Below are 9,528 nucleotides of genomic sequence, written 5' to 3' on the forward strand. Positions count from 1 at the left end.
TAAATATATGTTTGGATCATTATACGTTTTCAGAAATATCCACTATTACAATGTCCGTAAATGTTAAGTAATTTATTGTAAATCTTTGTATACACTACTCCAAAAGTGCATTACCACCTGCAATTTTCCTTTTCCTGCAATAGCAGGCAACCCAAAATCTCGGCGTTTGGGATGGTTGCAAATTCGAAAGGCGTTGGACTTAATCTCAATTTTGTCACAAATATATCAGTATGGCAAACTGCAAATAAGAGAATAAAACAAATTGTTAAGAATGAAAATTTTATTATTGTGACGGATTTGGATGACATCAAAAGTTACAAAATGACTTACTTAAGCAGTTCAAACAAGATGAATGGCAAGAAACAGATATAAGAAGAAAGCATTTCTCTCTTCCTCCGTCCCACCCAAAAAAGAAACTCATAAAAAGAAAAAGTTATATATTATAAAGGTTTCATATAAAAACCTAAAAGCACAAAAACAAATAAATAAACGAAACGAAAAAGAGACAAACAAAGAATAGGGAACACCAGTGGCGTAGCAGACTTGCGGCCCTCCCATGCAAGATAAAGAAATGGGACCCTAGTTGTAAACCCCATTTTTATAATAATAATAATAATAATAATTATTATTATTATTATTATTATTATTATTATTGTTATTATTATTATTATTATTAAAAAGTCGTTTCCTTTTCAAAATCTCTGAATCTGTCTAAGAGCATGAATGCATATAACGATCATCATGTGTGCACGTTTTGTCAATGAGCAGTCCCAAAGGCCAAAAGGGGAGGAAATCTCCAAGAGCGAGAAATAAAAAAAATTTCTTATGGTAAATTTTAGTTCAAAGTTCGAAGCACTTTCTTTTGCACGTGATTTTTTGTTTCTTTCTTCAGGGAACAGAAAAGTTCTGATGCCAAAGAACTTACTCCATATAATATTGCAAATTTGCAAGTGGATGTATTTACTTTGCAATTTGTGGTAATAAAAATATTATGATTAGAAAACAATATTGTAAAAAGTAAGTTTAATTTCTTCATCCATCGCAAGTCTTAGAGGCCCCTTATACCTTGCCGCTCCCCGAATATCGATATCGAAAATTTAGAATGATATATTCATATCCATATATTTGCGATATCGAATGTTGATATATGATAATATAGATATCGACGATAGCGATCTATCGACATATCACAGGCCCAGGTCCGAGAAGTAATGCTTGAAATATACTGGAATCAACAATCAAATTCCAAATAAGTTTTCCATTTCCGTATTCAATGTTGAGGGGGAAGGGTGTGAACCCGAATAGAAATTTTGAGAAAAACAAATGTTAATATAAAAGTAGCTTTTCCCTCTCCCTTGAATGTAAAAATTAACAGAAAACTATTACTGTAATTTATGTTTTACTTCTGTTTCTGATTGTTATCACAAATCAGCGACAGTACACATACTTTACATAGTATACCTCTATAACTCTATAACATTACACTCTATAACTTTTCACAACCAAGCAAGCCGGAAGATGAATTTCCTGTGATATTAAAGTGGAATGTTCTAGAAAATAATCATAATTCATTGGCCATATTTCTATCAGTACTTTGGTACGGACTAAGAGCTGCAAGACTAACAGAACTAGAAATTAGAGATTTCTTTCCTTTTTTCTCTCAGACTAAAAGACTTCTGCATTTTCCTGAGATATTCATTTTCTTAATATAAGTCCCCTATCCTGGGCTAATTCTGGCTACCGCGGTTTCGAGGTAATCGGTAAACAAAAGAGCAAAGTTTGTCGACTCTCAACTCTCGACAGTTTGTAGGAAGATATTTCACAGTTTATGTTGTTATTTCTTCGTTACAAAAACACTTCTAGTTGACTCTATTCATGGTGAATTACTGAACTTATAAACATTTACAATTATTGAAAAATGAATAATTATTTTAAACATAAAAGTCGTTACAGTTCAGTAGAATGCAGTAATAGAATGCAGAAATGAAAGAAAATATTGTTTATTTGTTGAGATGTGCAAACTGAACGGGAATAATAAGTGTTTCCCATTCTCTTGTCCAGAGGCGGATCTACGATGGACTTCTGGGGGCTCGGTGTTTGGTAATACTCCTATTTAGAGCTACTTTTAAGAGCTCCAAATTCTGGAATGGGTTTTATTTATATATAAAATAAGAAATATTCCCTTCCTGGGGGACTATCGCCTTGATCGCCCACTGGATCCGCCCGCGCTCTTGTGTAGCAGATTTTTGAAGATATTTAGCTCGTGTATGCTCCTGATGATGCAGATTAGGGATTGCCACATGTGGATAATTTTTGGTAGTGAAGTCGGATAGAAACTTATCCGGATTTGCAATATCGGGTTGACGGATAACAAAACGGATGACGGATAACGGATAATATCAGGATAACGATTACGGATAATATCCCGATAACGAATGACGGATAATATCCAGATAACAGATAGTATCCACATGATGGATAACGGATAATATCCGGATAACGGGTGACGGATAAGATCCGGATAACGGATGATATCCGGATGTCGGATAATATCCGGATAATGGATATATCCGGATAATTTATAAAATTAAGATAACGGATAATATCTGGATACTAGAACATTCGGATAACTGATTACGTCTGGTTGACGAATAAAGGATAGTATTTCCGATAACGAATATGGTTTGAAAAATACCACATTGGAGAGGGACATATCAGTCCTTTGTGCTCATGGAGTTTTTAAAACACGATCATCGGGCAGTGGTCTTTACCATTGAAAGATATTGCTTATTAAAATATTTCCAAGTAACTTCCAATTTTCTTGATCTTTTTCTGGTGCTCAATGGTAAACCGCTTATTCTGGTGCGTGTGGTCTTTATTGTTTCGATCCCTGGCCAAGTAAGTTTGTTTTCGACAAGATCGAGTCCGTAGTTTTTCTCAGGGAACTCCCGCTTTTTGCCACTTTTTATTCTACCATTTTTTTATTATCATTGATTTAATTCAATCATTGGGCGCAGTGGCCCAATGTTAGAGCTCTTCTTTTTGTGGGCCAATTAAGTTTTTTGTGAAAAAGATCGCATACGTGGGTTTCCTCAGTGTACTCCCGCTTCTTCCCACTTTTCATTCCACGAATTCATCTATAATCAATAAATTACTTTAATGATTGGACGCGGTGGCCTAGTGGTAGAGAGCTTCATCTGGTGTGCCAAGTAAGTTTGTAATGGACAACATCGTATTCGTGGGTTTTCTCAGGGTACTCTAGCTTCCTCCCACATTTCATTCCACCAATTCTTCTATTCTCATTGACTTGCTTTAATCATTGGGCACAGTAGCTCAGTGACAGACCGCTTCCTCTGGTGGGCCAAGTGAGTTTGTGGTGGACAAGATTGTATCTGTGGGTTTTCCCAAGGTACACCTGCTTCTTCCCACTTTTCATTCCACCAATTCCTCTATTATCATTGACTTACATTAATCATTGGGCACGGCAGGTTAGTGGTAGAGCGCTTCCTCTGGTGCGTGGGGTCCTTAATGTTCCGATCCCCGTCCTGATAAGTTTGTTGTGGACAAGATCGTATCCGTGAGTTTATTCAGGGTATTCCTGCTTCCTCCTACATTTCTTTCCACTAATTCTTCTATTATCGTTGATTTGCTTCAATCATTGGACGCAGTGACTCAGTGGTAGAGCGTTTCCACTGGTTGGTCAAGTAAGTTTGTGGTGGACAAGATCGTATCCGTGGGTTTTCTCAGGGTACTCCCGCTGCTTCCCACCTTTCATACCACCAATTAGTCTTTTACCGTTGACTTGATTTAATCATTGGACACGGTGCCTGAATGGTAGAACGCTTCCTCTGGTGCATGGGGTCCTTACTGTTTTGATCACTTGCCTGATAAATTTGTGGTGGACAAGATCGTATCCTTGGGTTTTGTCAGGGTACTCCCGCTTCCTCCCACATTTCAGTGCATCAATTCTTCTATTATCATTGACTTACGTTAATCATTGGGCGCAGTGTCTCCATGGAGGAGCGCTTCCATTGGTGGGCAAACTACGTTTGTGGTGGACAAGATCGTATCCATGGTTTTTGACAGGGTACTCCCAATTCCTCCCCCATTTCATGACATCAATTCTTCTATTATCATTGACTTGCTTCAATCATTGGTCACAGTGGTACAGTTGTAGAGCGTCTCTTCTGTTGGACCAACTACGTATGAAGTGGACAAAATCGTATCCGTGGGTTTTCTCAGGATACTCCCGCTTCCTCCCGCATTTTATTCCACCAATTCTTCTATTATCATTGACTTCGTTCAATCATTGGGCGCAGTGCCTCAGCGGTAGAGCGCTTCCTCTGGTGGGCCTAGTAAGTTTATGTTGGATAAGATCGTATCCGTGGGTTTTGTCAGGCTACACCCGCTTCCTCCCACATTTCATTCCATCAAATTTTCTATTATCATTGACTTGGTTCAATCATTGGGCGCAGTGGCTCAGTGGTAGAGCGCTTCCTCTGGTGGACCAACTATGTTTGTGGTGGACAAGATCGTATCCGTGGGTTTTCTCACTGTACTTCAGCTTCTTCTCACTTTTCATTTCTCCAATTCCTCTATTATCATTGACTTACCTTAGTCATAGGGCGCGGTGGCTAAGTGGTAGAGCGCTTCCTCTAGTGGGCAAGGTAAGTTTGTGGTGAACAAGATCGTATAAGTGGGTTTTGTCAGGGTACTCTCACTTAATCCCACATTTCATTTCACCAATTCCTCTACTATCATTGACTTACTTTAATAATTGGCCGCGGTGCCTCAGTGGTAGAGCCCTTTTTCTGGTGGGCCAAGTATGTTTATGGTGGACAAGATCGTCTCCGTGGGTTTTGACAGAGTACTCCCGCTTCCTCCCACATTTATTTTCACCAATACCTCTACTATCATCGACTTACTTTAATCATTGGGCGCGGTGGCTTAGTGGTAGAGAGCTTCCTCTGATGGGCCAAGTAAGTTTGTGGTGGACAAGATCGTATTCGTGATTTTTCTCAGGGTGCTCCCGCTTCCTCCCACATTTCATTCAACCAATTCTTCTATCATCATTGACTTGCTTTAAACATTGGAGAGGTCTTGGTCCCTTGAGCATTGCGGTGATGTCAGAAATCAGATTCGGTCCCAAGCATTTGGGTTGTGATGTAAACCTTTGCTGTGGTTCAATCTCAGTATTTTATTACGCAAGGTAAAACCATCCTTACAGTTATAAATGTTGTTCTATCTTACGCAACCAGGTATTGATATTGAGCCAATGCGGAACCTCATTTTTGGCGCTTTGTGGCCAGGAACTGACTTCGGACATTACGCTGTCCTCAAACGACTAGGATCTTTCCTATGTTACCATCCGCGTCCAACAACTCCATGTTTAAGAGGGGAATAGAAAGGACCCGTGTCTAAAACTTCCGGACCCAGTTTATTGACGTTCAAGGCTAGAGATCGATTTCTGACATCACAATTGTGCTCAACGGATCAAAACCTTTCAAATGCCGCCAACGCCCTCCAACAACTTCATCTTTAATAGGTGAATAGAAGGGACCCGAATCCATAACATCAGGACCCCATTCCTTGAGCTTCGTGGCCTGGGCCAGACTTCTGACATTAATACTCACTCAGGGGACCCGGACCTTTCCTACGCTACCAATCGCGTCCAGCAGCTCCATGTCTAACATGGTCGTCCTGACGTACGAGAATCGACTCCATGTTTTTTTCATAATTATTCTCCAAATGGATTTGTATACAAGGTAGTTTGGCAAGTTTAGCAGCAGGTCTAAAATAAGTCTCTAGAGAGTGGCTCTTATTTGTTAAAGAATACATAACGATCATTTTTGGCTGTTGCAATGGTCTGTCTAAGCGGCTTGGTAAAAAAAACAGCGTAGCATAACAAAAAGATGTTTCTCTTATATATTAAAAATAAAAGCACAGAAAGAAAAAGTCAAAGTTTGGTAAGGTGAGTGTCGGGGGACGCCGAATTCTACTTCGCCCCGGGCAACGATATTTCTAGCTACGGCTTTGAGCTCCAACACTTATCGGTCTTTCAGAGTCTCATCCCTTACCTACAACAATTTAGTTTGATTAACCTGTTATTCCAAAACGTTTGGAAAGAAAGTGTGAGTGTAACTTATTGATAGCTATGCAATATGTTCACAGAGTGCTAGTCTTCAGTTTAGCAACGAAGGTGCCCTTAGGCGAAATTTTACGTTGCTCTCTACTTTTGTCTGTACCTTGTAAATCGTAACATTGTGTTTAAAGGCAAACAGAAACAACGTCAGTTGTTTAGTAGTTCTTTGTAGAGCAACTGATAAGGCGTTTGTGTCTTTTACACAAATAATTTTTGCCAGATTGCTGTTTGAAGCCTTTTTGCATTATACACTATAAAACAACATATCCAGATTCAGAGAAATCCACAGAAAGCTTAAAGAAGGGTGAAAAATATCTTTATTATTCAGATGCCTTATTATTATTATTATTATTATTATTATTATTATTATTATTATTATTATTATTATTATTATTATTATTATTATTATTATTATTATTTTCTTGAGTACAGAGATACAAAGAACAAGAACTCCGTCACCATTAACATGGAAGCGAAAATGACTTCGAATTGGAAATAATAGATCAATGCATTTAATTTCGGGGAGAGGCTAAAGGGCACACACGGATCCAGGGAGCGATCGGGCCAATCGCCCCCCTCCCACGGAAGAGGAAGCTTTCTTATTTTATATATAAATAAAACCCATCCCAAAATTTGGAGCTCTTAAAACTAGCTAAGTAGCAGTATTACAATCCAAGCCCCCCCCAGAAGTCCGTTCTGGATCCGCCCCTGCTACAGGGGTACTTTAGGGTTCACTGCTTTTCCTTGCAATCCACGCTCATTGCTAGATAAGTATTATATTTTATTATATTATTTGTCAAATTGAGCGAAATAGTTTTACCACAGCGGCAAATTCAACAATTAGGTTTAGGAAAAACAACTCATTGGTTCAAACACACACAGAAAGAGAGAGTCCATTTGTTCGGGATGTTTTTTGAGGTTCGCGGCGTCTCCCACGAAGAAATCTTGCTAAAACATATGTTGTTTTTAACAAGGAACGTAAATGAGTATCAGGTATATCAGTACTTCAAATGAAAAGCAAAAAGAAAAGAGACAAAGATGAGTGTAATTTCCTATACTGTATTTTAGGCATTGAAGAATAGCGTTACTGTTTTACTGATCTACTGTACGCACTTCTGCGTTTTACTAACCAGGCCACAATCATGTTATATATACCATATATCGGCTAGGTCCAATCTGATGCCAATACGCCTTTTCTTCAAGGAACTTTTTTTTCTTATTACATGCTCAGAAACAAGGATAATCACCCGAAACCTGAGAGGATCTGGAGAATGACCCAGTAACACTAAACTGACAAAGGGAAGGAAAGACAAAAGTGGAAAACTATTGTAATCGAAAGTCGAGGCATTTTTTCTTGCAATAACCGACCCTTCAAGTCGGGGGAAGTTTCTTGAAATAATAGTAATATATTTTTAACTTGCTCCTTATTTTAGCTTACGTAGTAATTTAAGACACAAAGATGTATCGCAATTTGCAATACATTTTTCAATTTGCAGTGCAAACATGTAATGCAATGTTGCATTTCCATGTTTGCACTGCATTGCATTCCCATTTGCACTGCAAACTGCGATGCGATACTCCACTTAAAAAATGCAAGGAGATTCCTGACAAGTTGTTCTTTCAGAAAAAAATGTTCAGGGCGGGGGGGGGGCACTGTTGGCACTATTCTATTTATTGCTGTATTATAGACGTAATATTTTGGTCTCCTCTGGGGGGCACTCTCAGAGCTCCGGGAGGGGGGCAGTGCCTCAAAAACATATCTGGAAGAAATACTGATATTGACACCAAGATAAGACAAAAGGTAATAACAAACCTGGGCGCACAAATACTTAATTTTGGAGTTGTAGGCTGCCAAAAACATGAAGAAATGAACTTTAAAGGTCCATAGCTCCAAAACTAGGCGACCTACCGTAGTAGGGTCAAGACCGTATTTAGAAACTACTACGTGCGCTATCCAAATATCCATGTTTCAGAATTCTGCCATACTTCTGCAACAATTTTTATACAGGTATTTGGTGAGTACTTCAAATTATATGAACATAGCCAAAGTTCCTCTCTAAAAATTGTCGCGTGTGTACTTTAGATTCTGAAACATTGTATTTTTGGATAGCGGACATATTAGTTTCTAAGTGAAGTCTTAGCACGACTACGATAGTTAGGGATGCGCACGAGACAAGATTTGAGCCTTTCTCGTCTCGAAAATGTCCTGTAAAAGTGATGTCTCGACTCGAAAAATGTATTCTTTTTATTGCAAGAGCTGTGTCTCGACTCGAAATTTGTCAGGAAAATTCTGTCTCGACTCGTCTCGTGCGTATCCCTAACGATACATCCCATAGTTTTACAGCTATGAACCCTTAAAGCCCCGGATCCAGAATATTATCAAGGGAGCGACTAAATCACAGTTTGCCGCTTTATCCAGTGTAAAGCAGGATTGAAGGATATTTTATACAGTGTATACCTGAGTGTCAAGAGGGTTGTAGCTCCCCTTGGATCCGCACCTGTATTATATATATATAACTGTTTCTGAGTGATTAGTTTCTTCAAAACTATTTTAAAAAATATATGAAGAGTTTTGAGACATTCGAGTCGACTCAAAATTTTTACGAGCAGTCTCGATTCGACTCGAATTTTACAAATTGTGTCTCGACTCTTGCGCATCCCTACTTCTCCGTTCGGTTCGATATTAAATAAGCTATGAACCAAGCAGCACAAGTCGTTGGCAACCTTAGACCCAGGCAGAAAAGTTTTAAACATGTTTGCTTGGCACGCTATAACTTCTAACAAATTTTTGCCCAAGCACGAATACTTGCTCCTCCGGAACTCAAACCCAGATCCTCGTGAACGATGTCCTTGTGTCCTAGATTTCACGACTACCGAAATCGGCAGTCAACTAGTTTCTAGTATTCAGACGCAAAACGCCAATCTTTCAACTTTAATTACATAATTTAATAATAATAATAATAATAATAATAATAATAATAATAATAAGTTGTAGTGGAAGTAGCAACATTGATAATAATTATATTGTTTATGCAGAATAAGTGAAAAAGGAACTTGAAACTACACACAAGATTTGGCTCGATTAGGCTCGACTCGACTCAAAACTCGATCCAAATTCGAGTAGAGTTTCGAGTCGAGTTGGAAGAAATTTTTCGAGTCGAGTTCTCGAGTCGAGCTAAAAGATGTCTGTTTCGAGTCGAATCAAGTTTAAAAAAAACTCGCTCGAACTCGCTCGTGCCCATCCCTAACCACTGCCCCTGAGTGCAGTAGTAATGTCAGAAATCAGGCTCAGGCCACGAAGCTCAAGGAATGGGATCTTGACGTTATGGGCTCGGGTTCCCTCTATTCACCTATTAAAGATGAAGTTGTTGGACGGCGTTGGAGAC

The sequence above is a fragment of the Thermobia domestica genome, chromosome 6 (genome assembly GCF_964235325.1).
Source record: "Thermobia domestica chromosome 6, izTheDome1.hap1.1, whole genome shotgun sequence".
NCBI classification, from domain to species: Eukaryota; Metazoa; Arthropoda; class Insecta; order Zygentoma; family Lepismatidae; genus Thermobia; species Thermobia domestica.